Raw genomic sequence first — 17509 nt, 5'->3', positions numbered from 1 at the left:
AATCCTCAACTGAGGAATACATAATGACTGAGAAGCACCTTAAAAAATGTTCAACATCCTTAGTCATCAGGAAATGCAAATCAAAACAACCCTGAGATTCTACCTCACACCAGTCAGAATGGCTAAGTTCAAAAATTCAGGTGGCAGCAGATGCTGGCGAGGATGTGGAGAAAAAGCAACACTCCTCCATTACTGGTGGGATTGTAAGCTTGTACAACCACTCTGGAAATCAGTCTGGTGGTTCATCAGAAACCTGGACGTAGTAGTACCAAAAGATCCACCAATACCTTTCTTGGGCATATTCACAGAAGATGTTCCAACTGGTTATAAGAACACATGCTCCACTATGTTCATAGCAGCCTCATTTATAGTAGCTAGAAGCTGGAAAAAAACCCAGATGGTCTAGTCTGCCATCATTTGGAGGAGAGGCCTTGGTCTTGCAAAGATTGTATGCCCCAATACAGGGGAATGCCAGGGCCAGAAAGTAGGAGTGGGTGGGTTGGGGAGCAGGGTAGGTGGAGTGTTTAGGGGACTTTCAGGATAGTACCTGAAATGTAAATGAAGAAAATATTTAATAAAATTGTTTAAAAATATAAAAAATATAAATGCATGCGCACACACACTTTTTTGGTTTGTATTAATGAGGATTTTTATGTTTTTTTTTTTAAAGTTGAAAATCATGTTTTCATTCAGAACATTCTGATTATTTCCCCTCTCCCAGCTCCTCCCAGATTCAACCCACTTCCTCACCCACCCAAATGTGCACCCTTTCCTCTTCTCTCTCATTAGAATACAAACAGGCAGCTAAAAATATTAACAGTGAAGACATATGATAAGATAAAATAGAAACAAACAGAAATAAAAGAAAACAAACAAGAAGAAAAAAAAGAATTAAAGTAAAAGCACCTAAACACATACAGATGCAGACAGACATGCACACAAATTCCACCAAAAACAAAACAAAACAAAAACAAACAAAAATAAAAAAAAACGAAAAAAAAAACTAGAGAAAATATCATAAAAGCAAAGAATTGTAATGAGAAATTAAAAAAAACTCAACAAAGCATTATGAAACAAAGTATCTTAAAAATGTCATGAAATTTTTGTATTGACTAGCAACTCTTTTTTCTTTTTTTAATTGGATTTAATTTGTTTTTTATACTCTATAATCCAAATTCCTGCCACCCCATCCACTCTATGACTGCTCCACATCCAACACCTCATCCCCACCTCCTCTATCACCAAGTGGATGCCCTCAACCCCACCCCACCTGACCACAAAACTCCCTGGGGCCTCCAGTCTCTTGAGGGTTAGATACAACATCTCTGAATGAACACAGACCTGTAAGTCCTCTACGTTATTGTGTTGGGGGCTTCATATCAGCTGGTGAATGCTGTCTGATTGGTGGTCAAGTATTTGAGAGATCTTAGTCATCCAGATTAATTGAGAATCCTATAGAATTGAAATCTCTTTCTCCTCAGCTTCTTTGAGCCTTCCCTAATTCAACAACAGGGGTCAGCAGCTTCTGTCCATTGGTTGGGTGCAAATATCTGCATTTGACTCTATCAGCTGCCTGTTGGGTCTTTCAGAGGGCAGTCATGATAGGTCCCTTTTTGGGGGTGCTCCATAGCCTCAGTAATAGTGTCAGGCATTGCGAACTCCCTCCCCACCTGATCTAGAACCCACTTTGGGACTGTCACTGGACCTTCTTTTCTCAGGCTCCTTTCCATTTCCATCCCTGTAATTCTTTCAGACAGGAACAATTATGGGTCAGATTTGTGATTGTGGGATGGTAACCAGATCCCTCACTTGATGTCCTGTCTTCCCACTGGAAGTGGGCTCTATAAGTTTCCTCTCCTCAGTAGAGGGCATTACATCTAAGGTACATCCCTTTGATTCTGGAGACTCTCTTACCTCCCAGGTCTCTGGTGCATTCTGGAGTGTCCCCCCAACCTCCTAATATCTGAGGGTGGCTGTTTACATTCTTTTTGCTAGCCCTCGGGGCTTCAGAAAGGGCTTCCTTTTCCCTTAACTTATAAAAGATCAAGTTCCCCTTTTCTTGCACTCCCCCCACCTTGCACTTTCCCTCCAGGTTCTTCCCTCCCTCCTCATCTGTGATTGCTTCCTTCTCTATTTCAAATGTGACTAAGGCATCCTCATTTGGGCCCTTCAGCATGTTGATATTTTTGAGTTCTGTAGCCTGTATCTTGGGTATTCTGTAAATTTTCTAGCGTGCAATAATATCCACTTATTAGTGAATACATACCGTGCATGTACTTTTGGATCTGAGTAACCTCACTAGGGATGATATTTTCTAGCTCCATTCATTTGCCTGCAATACAAAGGATGTCCTTGTTCTTAATAGCTGAGTATTCCACTGTGTAAATGTATCACATTTTCTGTATCCATTCATCTGTCATGAGACATTTAGGTTGTTTTCATCTTGTGGCTATCACAAATTAGGCCGCTATGAACATAGTGGAACACGTGCCCCTGTGGCATGGAGGGGCATCTTGTGGGTATTTTCCCAAGAGAGGTATAACTGGGTAGACATATTTCCAATTTTCTGAGGAACTGCCAGATTGATTTCCAGAGTGGTTGTACCAGTTTGCAATCCCACCAGAAATGGAGGAGTGTTCATCTTTCTCCACATCCTCTCTAACATGTGTTGTCACTTGAGCTTTTGGTCTTAGTCATTCTGATTGGTGTAAGGTAGAATCTCAAGGTCATTTTGATTTGCATTTCTCTGATCAATAAAGACTTTGAACATTTCTTTAGGTGCTTCTCAGTCATTTGAGAATTCTCAGTTGTGAATTCTTAGTTTAGTTCTACATAAATTTTTTGATTAGGTTGTTTGTTCTGTTGGATGTGGGGTTAGTGAATTTTCTTTTTTCCCAAACTGTAGATTGCCAATTTGTTTTGTTGACTATGTCCTTTGCTTTATAGAAGCTTTCCACTTCCACCAGGTCCCATTATCAATTCTTGATCTTAGAGCATAAGATATTGGAGTTATGTATAGGAAATTTTCCCCTGTGCCAATGAATTCCAGGCTTTTACCACACTTTCTCCTCTATTAGATTCAGTTTATCTGGTTTTATGTTGAGGTCTTTCATCCACTTGGATGTGAGCTTTGTATAAGTTGACAAATATGGGTCTATTTTTATTCTTCTACATACATATAGCCAGTTAGATCACCACGATTTATTGAAGATGCTTTCTCTTTTACATTGTATATCTTTGGCTTCTTTGTCAAAAATGAACTGTTCCGTAAGTTTGTGGCTTTATTTTTGGGTTTTCAACTCTATTCTATTGATCAACATGTCTGTCTCTGTACCAATAATGTGCAGTTTTTATCATTATTGCTCTGTAGTAAAGTTTGATGTCATGAATTGTGATTTCTCCAGCTGTTCATTTACTGTTAAAAATTGTTTTCCCTATTCTGTATTTATTGCCTTTCCAAATGAATGTGAGAATTGTTCTTTTCATGTCTTTGATTTATTTAAGTTAATTTTATATCTGGTCACTTTGCTGAAGTTGTTTATCAGCTGGAGAGGTTCTCTGGAAGAACTTTTAAGGTTGCTTATGTCTATCATATCATCTACAAGTAGTGATACCTTTATTTCTTCTTTACCAATTTGTATCCACTTGATCTCATTTTGTTGTCTTATTGTTCTAGCTAACACATCAAATACTATAGGGAATAAAGATGGGGAGAGTGAAAATCATAGTCTTTTCCTTTATTTTAGTAGAATTGTTTCAAGTATGTATCCATTTAATTTGAGATTGGCCTGGTATGTTTACATTTGTAGTGGCGTTATGTGCTTGTGGCTCTCTGCTTTTGACTTTGTTGTGAGATGCTTAATATCTTGTCATTTCTTTGGTGCAGATCTCACCCTTGCATTAGAATTTTTCTTCCAGGATCCTCTGTACAACTGGATTGCTAGATAGATACAGTTTGAATTTGGTTTTGTCCTGGAATATTTTGCTTTCTCCATCAGTGTTGATTGAGAGTTTTGCTGGATATAGTAGCCTGGGCTGGTGTTTGTGTTCTCTTAGAGTCTGCATGACCTCTGACCAGTCTGTTCTGGCTTTCAAAGTTTCTGGTCAGAAGTCTGGTTTAATTCTGATAGGTTTACCTTTGTATGTTACTTGGCCTTTTTCCTTTGCAATTTTTAATATTCTTTCTTTGCTCTGTGCATTTAGTGTTTTGATAATTATGTGAAGAGATTTTCTTTTCTGATTCCATTCATTTGGTGTTCTATAGACTTCTTGTACCTTTATGGCCATTCTTTCTTTAGGTTGGGAAAGTTTTCTTCTATGACTCTGTTGAAGACATTTTCAGGTTCTTTGAGTTAGGAATCTTCTTTTTTTTTTTTTTTTTTTTTTTTTTTTGGTTTTTCGAGACAGGGTTTCTCTTTATAGCTCTGGCTGTCCTGGAGCTCACTTTGTAGACCAGGCTGGCCTCGAACTCAGAAATCCACCTGCCTCTGCCTCCCGAGTGCTGGGATTAAAGGCGTGCGCCACCTCGCCCGGTGGAATCTTCTTTCTCCTCTATTCTCATTATTATTAGATTTGATCTTTTCATTTTGTCCTATATTTCCTGGATGCTTTGTGTTAGGAGTTTTTTATGGTTTGAATTTTCTTTGACAGTTTTGTCTATCTCTTCTACTATATCTTCTAAACCTGAGAAGAATCTCTCTTCTATCTCTTGTATTCTATTGATAATACTTATATCTGTAATTCCTGACCTCTTTCCTAGGTTTTCCATTTCCAGATTTGCCTCCATTTGTGTTTTCTTTATTGTTTCTACTTCCACTTTTATGTCTTGGAACACTTTAATCAATTCCTTCACCTGTTTACCTGTGTTTTCATGTATTTCTTTCAATGAGTTATTGATAACCTACTTAAAGGACTCTTATCTTTATGAGATAGGATTTTAGGTCAAATTCCTGATTTTCAATGTGTTGATCTATTCAGGGCTTTCTGTGGTGGGAGAACTGGTTTCTGATCAGTGTAAGGTAGAATCTTATGGTTGTTACGATTTGCATTTCCCTGATTAATAAGGACTGAACATTTCTTTAAGTACGTCTTTGCCATTCAAAAATTCCTCTATTGTGAGTTCTCTGTTTAGTTCTATACCTGATTCTTTTGATTGGGTGGTTTGGTTTTTTTTTTTTTTTTTTTTTTTTTTTTGGTGGTGAGCTTCTTGAGATGTATATCATGCTCACTGAGATAACTCAGACCCTAAAGTACCTGCATGGTATTTACTCATTAATAAGTGTATAGAAGTGTAAAAAAAAAAAAAGTACAGAATATACAGGATACAATCCTCAGAGCTCAAGAAGGTTAACAATCCTAAGGGCCCAAGTGCAAATGCATCAATATCACTTGGGAGGGAGAAGAAAGCAATCACAAGGAGCAGGAACCTAAGTAGGCGATGGGACAAGGAAGGAAATGAAGAACATGATCAGATATTGGGGGGAGGAATGAATGCTTGATGGCCAACAGAAAAAATAGAAACAACCTCAGGAGATAGGGGTTGGAGGAATCCTATAGAAAGTACTAGAGATTTAGGAGTTGATTGAATATTAGCACCCAAAGGGTGCTTAGATGAAATGCCCTATAGTGGGGAAATGCACTTGTAGAGAACACTGTTGTAGAATTTTCCCTGTCCAATTACACTAGTGCAAAGAAAGCTTGTGATTGGACAGGTAAAAGTGAGTCAGAGCTAAGGGTTATTGAGAAAGAGAGCATTTCATTGTAGAGAGGGGAAGGCAAGATGGAGGTGGGTGTGAACCAGTATGTCTTTTACCGCCACAGGTAGTTATAACATCATAAGTTTAGAATAATTGGGATAAAGTTTTTATCATTATTGATTGGCTCTGAAATTATTGTATCTTGTAAACTGTGATTTTATTGATACATAAATCTGATTGTTAACTATAACTTTAAGAGTTTTGATTTTGTTGGGGTACTGGGTATTGGGATATCTAACTGCGAGTTTGGCAGTTCAATTTGGTTACTGGAATGTGGAACTGAGCTGGTGGGATGCTGTAGGTGCATAGTGTTGTGGTATACTGGTGCCAGCACTAGAGCAGTAATATTCCAGATCATTTTAAATATTTATTGCATCAGTTCACATTCAGTAGAAAGACAGGGCGTCAAGAGGAGGGATGGAGTTGCCATCCAACAGTTAAAACTTCTGACCCATAATTGTTCCTGCATAAAAGAACTGCAGGGACAAAAATGCAGAAGAGACTGAGGGAAAGGGGATCCAGTGACAGGTCCAAATTGAGATCCAGATCATCTGAAGGCTCTATGGCCTGACACAATTAGTGATGCTATGGTTTGCTTGCAAACAGGAGCCTAGCATGGCTGCCCTCTGACAGAAGCCAGGGACCCCTGTGATGGAATTAGGGGAAAGCTGGAAGAAACTATAGAGGAAGGTGACCCCATTGGAAGACTATCATTATCAACTAACCTGGACATCTGAGATCTGCCAGACAATAAGCAACCAAATAGGGAACATATACCAGGTGATATGAGACACCCGACACATATACAGCAGATGATTGCCTGGTATGACCCCTGCAAGAGAAGATGCACCTAACCCTGGAGATACTTGAGGCCCAAGGGAGTGGAGAGGTCTGATGGTGTGGGGGTTGGGGGTTTGTACATCCCATATACCCTCCCTCATGTCCAAGAGGATTTAAAAACTGGGATACAGATAATGACAGGACTATAAAAAGATTAAAAATTAAGGAGAACAAAAAGGAGGAGGAGGAGGAGGAGAAGAAAAAGGAGGAGGAGAAGGAGGAAGAGGAGGAGGAAGAGGAGGAGAAGGAGGAGGAGGAGGGGAGGGAGAGGGAGAGGGGGAGAGGGAAAGGGAGAGGGAGAGGGAGAGGGAAGAGAGGGAGATGAGGGAGAAGAAGGGAGAGGGAGAGGAGGGAGAAGAAGGGAGAAGAAGGGAGAAGAAGGGAGAAGGGAGAAGGGAGAAGGGAGAAGAAGGGAGAAGAAGAAGAAGAAGAAGAAGAAGAAGAAGAAGAAGAAGAAGAAGAAGAAGAAGGAGGAGGAGGAGGAGGAGGAGGAGGAGGAGGAGGAGGAGGAGGAGGAGGAGGAGGAGGAGGAGGTGGAGGAGGGCTTGTATACACAGCCAGAGTATCAGAATATAATAAAACTTTTTATCAGTGAGCAATTTTAAAATGGAGATAGACATTTGTTAGCACTAATTAAATGGAGATAGATTCTGGGTTAGGAATATAGGTTTGTGTCTACTTTTCCTCTTGCCATGGACCAGGCTCAATCAGCCCCACTCAATCCGTGGGAATCAGGACCTTGGACAAATGGGCATAGAGTCAGTGAGAATTGACAGACAGACACAGACACGAGAGTGTGCTGGATATGAATTTATTGTCCAAATGAACACCAGACTCTTTTATACAGAAGAAAACCGACCAAACAACAACAAAACAAAACAAACAAACAAACAAACAACAACAACAACAACAAAAAACAGGCAAACACATCCGAAAAGTTACAGTGACACAAAACAAAAGGAATGCATGTATCAAAAGATGGCAGGGACCAGGCCACCTTTACCACTTAAAATGGAGCCAGGTGAATCCTCTGACGTAATGCTAGTCTATTGTTAAACCCAACACCAGGGGTTCTTTAGTAAATACCTGATTATACTATTCCTTTGGGCCTAGTGAAGAAACCTGTATCAGGGGAATTCCCTTCCAGTAACTCTTTCATGGTTAACCCACCTATTTGCTAGGCCATTGTGTATTCCTGTGTTTGGGTGAGACTTGGCTATTGTCCTAATTAATCACTATGCAGATTATCCCTGAGTTTTTCTAGCTTTGTTTTTGTAATGCCTAATTAGTTTCACTGTCTCTACTAGAAGTAAATTTGAATGTTACTGAATAGGTAACATTCTTACTGAATTCCAAAGTCACCATCTGCTTCAAGGATTTTCTAGGAACCATTGGAACATTGGTGGAGGTTTAGCTATATCAAAAAAAAATCAATCTTTAAAGGCACTTATAATAAAATAATACTGACAGAAAGCACGTGGATCCATACACCAGACTAACATGGGGACAGGGTTTGAGTATACGAGCTATGAGAATGCCAAGGTTTCAGGAGGCATAGTTTCCTCGAGACTGCCTTCAGGCCTTATGACTTGTCAGGCAGATTTCACTGGAGTGAGCATAGCATCCTCTTAGCTGTAGGAACCCTTCTGGTCCAATTTGTGCTGTTCCTGTGCATTCTGCCATAGTCTCTGTGAGTTCATATGTGTGTGTCTTGCTGTGATTTGAAAGCCTTGTTTTGATGGTGTCTGCCATTACTTCTGTCTCTTAGATTCTTTCCACCTACTTTTCCTCAAGGTTCCCTAAGCCCTCATGGGGGTAGGATGATGGAAACATCTCATATAAGACTCAAACTGAAAGGTTTCTCACACTTTGTACATTGTCTCATTGTGGGTCTCCATATTTATTCCTATCTATTCCAGGAGAAAGATTCTTTCATGATGGCTGAGTAAGACATGTACCTATAAGAATAACAGAATGTTGCTAGAATTTTTTTTTTTTTTTTTTTGCGATACATGTTCTTAACAGAACAGCATCATTTGTTTTTCTCCTTGCTACATGTTTTATCTTCTCTCAGTCTCTAGGCCACTGGCCCAGTGTACTGATGGATCCTATTTCATGGACTTAGCCTTAAGTCCTGTTAGATATTTGTTGGTTACTACCATGAGCTTTGTGCACTAGCACATTTTATAAATCACCTCATGATTATCATGTATCTGGGTTTGTATCTGGATTACATTTACCTTTCTTTTATGGTAACATTTAGAGTATCTTCCAGTTTTATCAACACTTCTTGTAAGTTGAAATACTATTTTTGGACTGTAAACTATGATATGATAAACAGTTATTCTGTAATGGAAAAGAGATGATAGTAAATTTTCTGTAAGATTATAGAGGTGTGTATGAGGATCCACTAAAGGATGAAAATGAATGCTAATAAAACTACATCTCCTATTAAATCAAAGGAGGATTTAAAGCATATTCTAGAAAGCAAATAAGATAAGATATTTAAAATCCTAGATATTTAATCACATAGATACTTAGACTAAATAGAAATAGTATGACCGAGGGCAAATTTTCTAGGTTAACTAAATAAAAATGAAGTGCATGCACCCTGACTATAAACCACTAGACAAGAAACAAGTAAGCCAAACATTAGGAATGGAAAAGCATTGTGCATTGTTTCAGATACTGATAAAAACAAAACAACACACAAAAAAACCCTGAGATGGGCTCATATATGGCAATAGTACATCTGACAGTGAGGAACAAATTATTTCTTGGAAGTGTATTCTTTCCTCAGTCTCTGTGAATTAACACATACATATGCTCTATGTATATATGGACACATATAAATATGTTCTAAAGTATATATGGATAGCTACTAAAAAAACCCTTGCATCACTACCCAGAAATGGAGTAGCTCTTTCTCTTCTTTAAAAAATAAGCTAATATTTAATATGCTAAAAATTAACTTGAAATTGTAAGGGCAAAATAATGGAATGACAAGAAATTAAATGAGAAAGAATGTATCAAGAAAAGTCACAAAGCAGGATTATAGTTGTTGTGCTTTCTACCTAATGAGGCAAATTTTGACACAGCCCATTGTTCTGCTTATGTTTGCTGTGAAAAGATAGACATGAGATATCATACCACATTTGAACCATTAAAAAAAAGTCAAAAACTTTCTTCTTGGCTCATTTTTATCTCTTCTTTTCTGTGTGTTACTTTTCAAACCAAACCTACTGAGGCTGAGACTTCTTTACTAAATCCATCATACATGCTGGAATTTCTGGCACTTGAAACAAGGCAGTTCTTGTGGATGTAGACAGAGCAGCTCTGAGTCCATGTGTATAACAGACTTGTCTAGAATGCACCGTTATGGTGCAATTATTTACTACCTTTAATTCTTACAAGCTTCCCATCCCCTCTTCTGTAGTAAAATGGAGTAGGTTCCACTCCCTTTGTAGAGTAGGTTCTATTTGCAGCTAATTACTCTGTAGTCTCTTACTTATACACATTGATCACTTGTGGATCACTATATAAACCTTCTTATGCAGAAAGAATTTCTTTGATGACTGTTGAGATTTGCACTAATATGTGGGCACAAAGATAAGTGCCTAAGGAGCTGTTTAATATATGGCCATTTTTGTTTTCATGTAAATATTATGCTTTTTCTGATTACTATACATCTAATAGCAAAATTTGAACTCAGGATGGTGATGCCTCCTACAGGATTTTTATTGTTTGGCTTGTTTGGCTTTGGTGTTTGCACAGGAAGTTTTAGGGATTGTTGTTTCCTTTAAATTCTATGATAGTTGCACTGAAATTTGCCTGGAGATTTCATTAAATCTGTAGATTGTTGTTAGTAAGATTAGCAGTTTACAGTAGTAATGCTAGCAAGTGTTGAGGATGTGAGGTTTTTCCATTTGTAAATTAAAAATACTGTTTTCTCTACATTCTATTAACTATCCAACTACAAGATCTTGGTCCATTTAATCGTACTGGGCATAAATTCTACCAGTGTAAGTAGCTTAAATCCAATCCGAAAGGGATCTGTCATTTCCTCCCCTCACATTTGTGACAGAATGGGATGAATGCTCTCCTCTCTCTCTCTCTCTCTCTCTCTCTCTCTCTCTCTCTCTCTCTCTCTCTCTCTCTCTCCCTCTCTCTCTCAATATATATATATATATATATATATATATATATATATATATATATATATATATCCGAAAAAACAGACATCTACTTTTTATTTACTTCTTTTCATTATATCTTTAAAAGCCTTTCAATAAAGTAATTAGACCGAAGAAAGAAACAAAGGAGATATAAATAACAAAGGAGGAAGCCAAAGGATATTTATTTGCAGATGAGATGATTCTATATCTGAGGGACACTAAAGACTCCACTGGAAATGTAAAGATGATAACCATATTCCAGAAAGCAGAAGAACATAAAATTAAAACACAGACAGAGAAACAAGAATAATGGTAGTTTTCCAATACACTAATAACAAACATGAGAAATAAATCACTGAAACAGTCCCATACACAATAGCCTCAAAAATATCCTGAAAAACTAATTATAGAAGTAAAAGTCTTGTTCAGTGAGCACTTTAAATGGAGCAGAGACTGAAGGAATGACCAGTGACTGGACCAACTTGGAATCCTACCCATGGCCATGCACCAGTCCCTAACACTATTATTGATACTGTGTTACACTTGCCAACAGGAGTTAGCATGGCTCTTCTTTGAGAGGTGCTACTTAGCAGTTGACAGAGACAGATGCAATACCCACAGCCAATCACTGGACAGAGGTCTGTGTATCCTATGGAAGAGTTATGGCAAGAAGTGAAGGAACTGATTGGAATAGTAACCCTACAGGAAGACCAACAGTGTTAACTAACCTGGACCAGAGATGGAGCCACCACCCAAGAACATACATGGGGTGGCCCTAGGTACCTGGCAGTTATGTAGCAGAGAGCAGCCTTGTATGCACCTCAGTGGAAGGGGATGCACCTAATTCTACAGAGATGTGATTTCTCAAGTTTGGAGGATAGTAGGGAGGGGGGTAGCCTCTTAGCAGAGAAGGTAAAGGAAAATGGGGAAAAGAAAACTGTAAGGTGGGATGAAGAGAGGGTAAACATTTGGTATGTAAATGAATACAATTGTTAATTAACACTGGGGAACAGAAGCTCAGGTTCCTTCTGGTCAGTGCCAGCACTGTGCCATCTTGCACACGAACTCAGAGGACATTTCAAGATTCCCAGAGTACTCTCAACTCACCAGGCATGCTAGCATGCCCAGGATCTGAGGATCACTGGTGATTGGAACACAACATCTGTTCCAACACAACTGGGAGTGCCTGGGACCAGCAGGAGCAGGGAACATAGGAACCCTGCCCTACCAGTGGCAAAGGTTCCTTCCAGTTGGTGCTGGTCTACCTTGGTTTAGAACTTAGAGGAGAGTCCTACAGCCCCCAGAGGGAATGATCACTTCCACATGCTCTAACACATTGAGGATCTTAGGTTCTCAGGATCCCTGGAGTTTAGTCACACCAGGATCTCAGGGTCTCAGAGGAAGTTTGACTGCCAAAAACTCTGACAAACCCAGAATCTCAAGATCACAGGATCCCAGAATCACAGGATCCCAGAGAAAGCTGGACTCTGAGGACTTCTGACTCAACCCAGGATTACAAGAATGACAGGCTCTAATCAGACATATTGGGGGGGGGGGGGCGGCAGGGAAATGTGAGGCGTTGGGATATGCATAGACAGGCTGGTCTTCAGTCGAGCTGAGGTCTGAACCCTGGAAGGGTGATAATTCACCTACATGACACAGTATGCTTTCCCTCATGCTCCTGGAAGTCTGATTCCTGCCTAAGTTATCACCCCCCAGAGCCCTCACTAGAGAAGCATGGCTAGAAGTCACATAGGCAATGTCCCAAGCTTCTGACTTTCAGGCTAAACTCCTCCTCAGTTACCTAGCAACAGTAAAGACCATAAGAGGGGCTGCTTGGACCCACCTTGCTCTCTTACTCCTCACTTTCACCTTCTCACTCTTCTTTCTTTGTATCCTCTCCTCTCTTACTCCTCTCATTCCTTTGTTCTCTTACCTCTCACTTCTCTCACTCCTCTCTCCTCTCTTTGTCTTCTCCTCTCCTCTCTCCTGTTACTCTCTTTCTATCCTTTCCTCTCTTCCTCTCTCTCTTTTCTACCTACTCTCTTTCTCCCTGCCTTTCTATAATAAAGCTCTAAAACCATAGACAGTCTCTGCTGATCAAGATCTGCATTGCTCACTCTCACTGGTGTGGCAACCCTTCCTCCCTCTTCCCTCTCTCCTATAACCGGAGGCTACAGGGTGTGGCTCTGGAGCCCCAGTTTGGGCTGTTGCTTGTCCACCCCCTGATGAGTAGGTCAGAGGCTTGGATGCCCACCCGGGGCTGAGTGGAAAGCATGTGGCAGCCCTCCCATGTCAGCCTGTCCAGAGCATAGGTGGAACTCTGGAGGGGCATGGGTCTTTTCTCCCTTTCTTCCCCTGTACCCATTTTTAGTTCCCACAAGGAAAACTTGAGATAATCAGAAGGAGGGAAGCAAGCATAAGAACAGAAGCAACACAAACCAAGGCTACTTAACAACATCTGAACCCAGGACTCCAACAATAGCAAGTACTGGATACACACCATCACAACAGTAGAGCAAGATATGCATCTAAAGTCACTTATAATGATGATGGAGGACTATAAGATGGACTTAAATAACTCCCTTAAACAAATACAGGAAAACACAGTTAAACAGATAGAAGCCATTAAAGAGGAAACACAAAAATCCCTTAAAGAATTACAGGAAAACACATCCAAACAGGTTAAAGAATTGAGCAAAACCATCCAGGATCTAAAAATAGAACTAGAAACAATAAAGAAATCACAAAGGGAAACAAGTCTGGAGATAGAAAACCTAGGAAAGAACTCAGGCCATAGATGCAAGCATCACCAACAGAATGAAAGAGATAGAAGAAAGAATCTCAGATGCAGAGGTTACCACAGAAAGAACTGGCAGAACAAAGAAAATGTGAAATGCAAAAATATCCTAACCCAAAATATGCAGGAAATCCAGGACACAATAGGAAGACCAAAGCTAAGGATAATAGCTATAGATGACAATGAAGATTTTCAACTTAAAGGGCCAGTAAATACTTTTAACAAAATTGTAGGAAAAAACTTCCCTAACCTAAATAAAGATATGCTCATGAACATACAAGAAGCCTACAGAACTTCAAATAGATAGGACCAGAAATGAAATGCCTCCTGTCACATAATAATCAAAACACTAATGCACAAAACAAAGAAAGAATATTAAAAGCAGTAAGGGAAAAGGTCAAGTAACTTATATAGGCAAACCTATCAGAATTATATCTGACTTCTCCACAGAGACTATAAAAGCCAGAAGATCCTGGGCAGATGCCATACAGACCCTAAGAGAACACAAATGCCAGCTCAGACTACTATACCCAACAAAACTCTCAATTACCATAGATGGAGAAACCAAGGTATTCCATGACAAAACCCAATTTACACACTATCTTTCCACAAACCCAGCCCTTCAAAACATAATAAAAGGGAAACTCCACCACATTGGGGGGGGGATATGCTCTAAAAAATAGTAAGAAAGTAATCTTTCAACAAACCTAAAAGAAGATAGCCACATAAACAAAATTCCAACTTTAACAACAAAAATATCAGGAAGCAACAATGACTTTTCCTTAATATCTTTTAATATCAATGGAATCACTTCCCCAATAAAAAGAAAAAGACTAACAGACTGGTTACATAAACAGGACCCAACATTTTGCTGCATACAGTAAATGCACCTCAGTGACAAAAACAGATACTACTGCAGAGTAAAAGGCTGTAAAACAATTTTCCAATCAAATCACCCCAAAAAACAATCTGTAGTAGCTATGTTAATATAGAATAAAATCAATTTTCAACCTAAAGTTAACTAAAAAGATAAGGAGGAACACTTTATACTCATCAAATATAAAATTGACCAAGATGAACTCTCAATTCTGAACGATTATGTTCCAAATGCAAGGGCATCCACATTCATTAAAAAAAATTAATGAAGCTCAATGCATACATAGCACAGAAAACAGAAATATTCAGAGACTTCAACACCCCACTCTCATCAATGGACAAATCATGGAAACAGAAACTGAACAGAGACAGATTGAAACTAACAGAAGTTATGAAACAAATGGATTTAACAGATACCTATAGAACATTTTATCCTAAAACAAAAGGATATAACTTCTTCTTAGCACCTCATAGTTCCTTCTCCAAAACTGACCATATAATAGCTCACAAATAAGGCCTCAACAGATTCAAGAAGACTGAAATTATCCCATGCATCCTACCAGGTTACAAAGGACTAAGGCTGATCTTCAGTAACAAGATAAATAATAGAAACCCATTTACTCATAGAAGCTGACAACACTCTACTCAATGATAACTTGGTTAAGAAATAAAGAAATAAAGAAATTAAAGATGTTTTACAGTATAATGAAAATGAAACCACAACATACCCAAAGTTATAATAAAAGCAGTCCTAAGAGGAAAACCCAAAGCTCTGAGTGTCTCCAAAAAGAAACTGGAGAGAGCATACACTAGCAGCCTGACAGCACACCTAAAAGCTCTAGAACAAAAAGAAGCAAATTCACCCAAGAGGAGTAGATGACAGGAAATAATCAAAATCAGGGTTGAAATCAACCAAGTGGAAACAAAAAGAACCATACAAGAATCAACCAAACCAGGAGCTGGCTCTTTAAGAAAATCAACAAAATAGATAAACCCTTAGCCAGACTAACTAGAGAGCACAGAGAGAGCATCCTAATTAAAAAAATCAGAAATGAAAAGGGAGAGATAACAATAGAACCCAAGGAAATCCAAAAAGCCATCAGAACCTACTACAAAAGGCTATACTCAACAAAACTGGAAAACCTGGATGAAATGGACAATTTTCTAGACAGACAACAGGTGCCAAAGATAAATCAGTATCAGATTAATGATCTAAGCAGTCCCATTTCCCCTAAAGAAATAGAAACAGTCATTAATAGTCTCTCAACCAAAAAAAACAAAACAGACAAACAAAAAAAACCCAGGACCAGATGGGTTTAGTGCAGAGTTCTATCAAATCTTCAAAGAAGACCTAATACCAATACTACTCAAACTATTCCACAAAATATAAACCAAAGGTACTCTACCCATTTCCTTCAATCAAGCCACAATTACTCTCATACCTAAACCACAAAAGACCCAACAAAGAAAGAGAACTGATAAGTGGATAATAGTCCAGAAGCTCAGAATACCCAAGATACAATTTGCAAAACACAGGAAACTCAAAAAGAAGGAAGACCAAAGTGTGGATACTTTGATTCTTCTTAGAAGGGGGAATAAAATACCCATGGAAGAAGTTACAGAGAAAAATTTTGGAGCAGAACCTGAAGGGATGACCATCCAGAGACAGACTTACCTGGTGATCCATCCCATAAACAACCACCAAACCCAAACACTATTATGGATGCCAACAAGAGCTTGCTGACTGGACCCTGATATCGCTGTCTTGTGAGAGGCCCCACCAATGCCTGACAAATAAGGAGGTAAATGCTCATAGCCATTCATTAGATGGAGCACATGGTCTCCTATTAAGGCTCTAGAGAAAGGAACCAAGGAACTGAAGGGGTTTTTAGCTCCATAGGAGGAACAACAATATGAACTAACCAGTAGCTGCATAGCTCCCTGGGAATACCTGGGACCACCAATCAAAGAAATCACATGGTGGGGTTCATGGCTCTAGCTGCATATGTAGCAGATGATGGCCTAGCCAGTCATCAACGGGAGGAGAGGCCCTTTGTCCTGTGAAGGCTCTATGCCCCAGTATAGGGGAATGCCAGGGCCTGCAACTAGGAGTGAGTGGGTTGGTGAGCAGTGGGAGGGATGAGGAGATAGGGGACACCATGCTTTTAGTTAATTAACAGCGTTGCCTAAGCAACAGATAGTCCTCAGATCCAGATTTCTGAATAACATTCTCCAGTAACAATAACTATGACTCTACTGAAAACTGGTGATTCCTGTTCTGTGGACAAAAAAATTGACAATGTTTCTAAGAATGTCACTGTGGTTAGAAGTTTGAAAATATCTGAGGCATGTTGAAAGCGCATGAATATATGACTTAATATGCAGGTTAATTATAAAACTAGAATGAGCGATGTATTTGAAGAGAAAGTAAAACCACTTACATTTTTTAAATTAACATAAATTTTAAGATAATATGCTTTTGTAGTATATTGTCATAGACTTCTGTGGAAATTGTGCCTATAGAAAAAACTCCAGTGAAATAAATAGAAAAACTCAGATGATTTCCAGCTAAAGAGCATCCTTGAAGTTAACTAAGAGTGTCAAGATATTAAAGAGATAATCATAATGAAAGAATGGTATGGAAAAATGTAACTAAATGCAGTATGGAGCTTCAAAGTGAATTAAAATTGAGTAAAAAAGAAGAAATAGAAAAATTCTTGAAATCTAAATGAAGCATATCACCTTAGTAATAGGACAAGGCTGCTGATAGCCTCATTCTTTTATTTGATAACTTTACTATAACTTTGTGAAACAGTAACATTGGGTGACAGTGACTTCATTCAGCTTGCCACAGAATAGTATGATGTGTTTTACAATTGTGTTTTAGACCTAAAATTATGTTAAAATAGACAATATAATTCAATTTTATACTACACAATGATAAATTATTCCAGCTTTTTTCTGTACTAAAAATGAAATATTTTGAATTATTCAGAATATTGTTCCCAACATAATCTGTGATGACAAATAGCTGTCAATAATATATTTTATAAGAGGTCCCT

This window comes from Mus caroli, unplaced genomic scaffold (genome assembly GCF_978045245.1).
Source record: "Mus caroli unplaced genomic scaffold, Mus_caroli_1 scaffold_3, whole genome shotgun sequence".
NCBI lineage: Eukaryota > Metazoa > Chordata > Mammalia > Rodentia > Muridae > Mus > Mus caroli.
The sequence above is the reverse complement of the archived record's forward strand: the minus strand, read 5'-3'. Positions refer to the sequence as shown.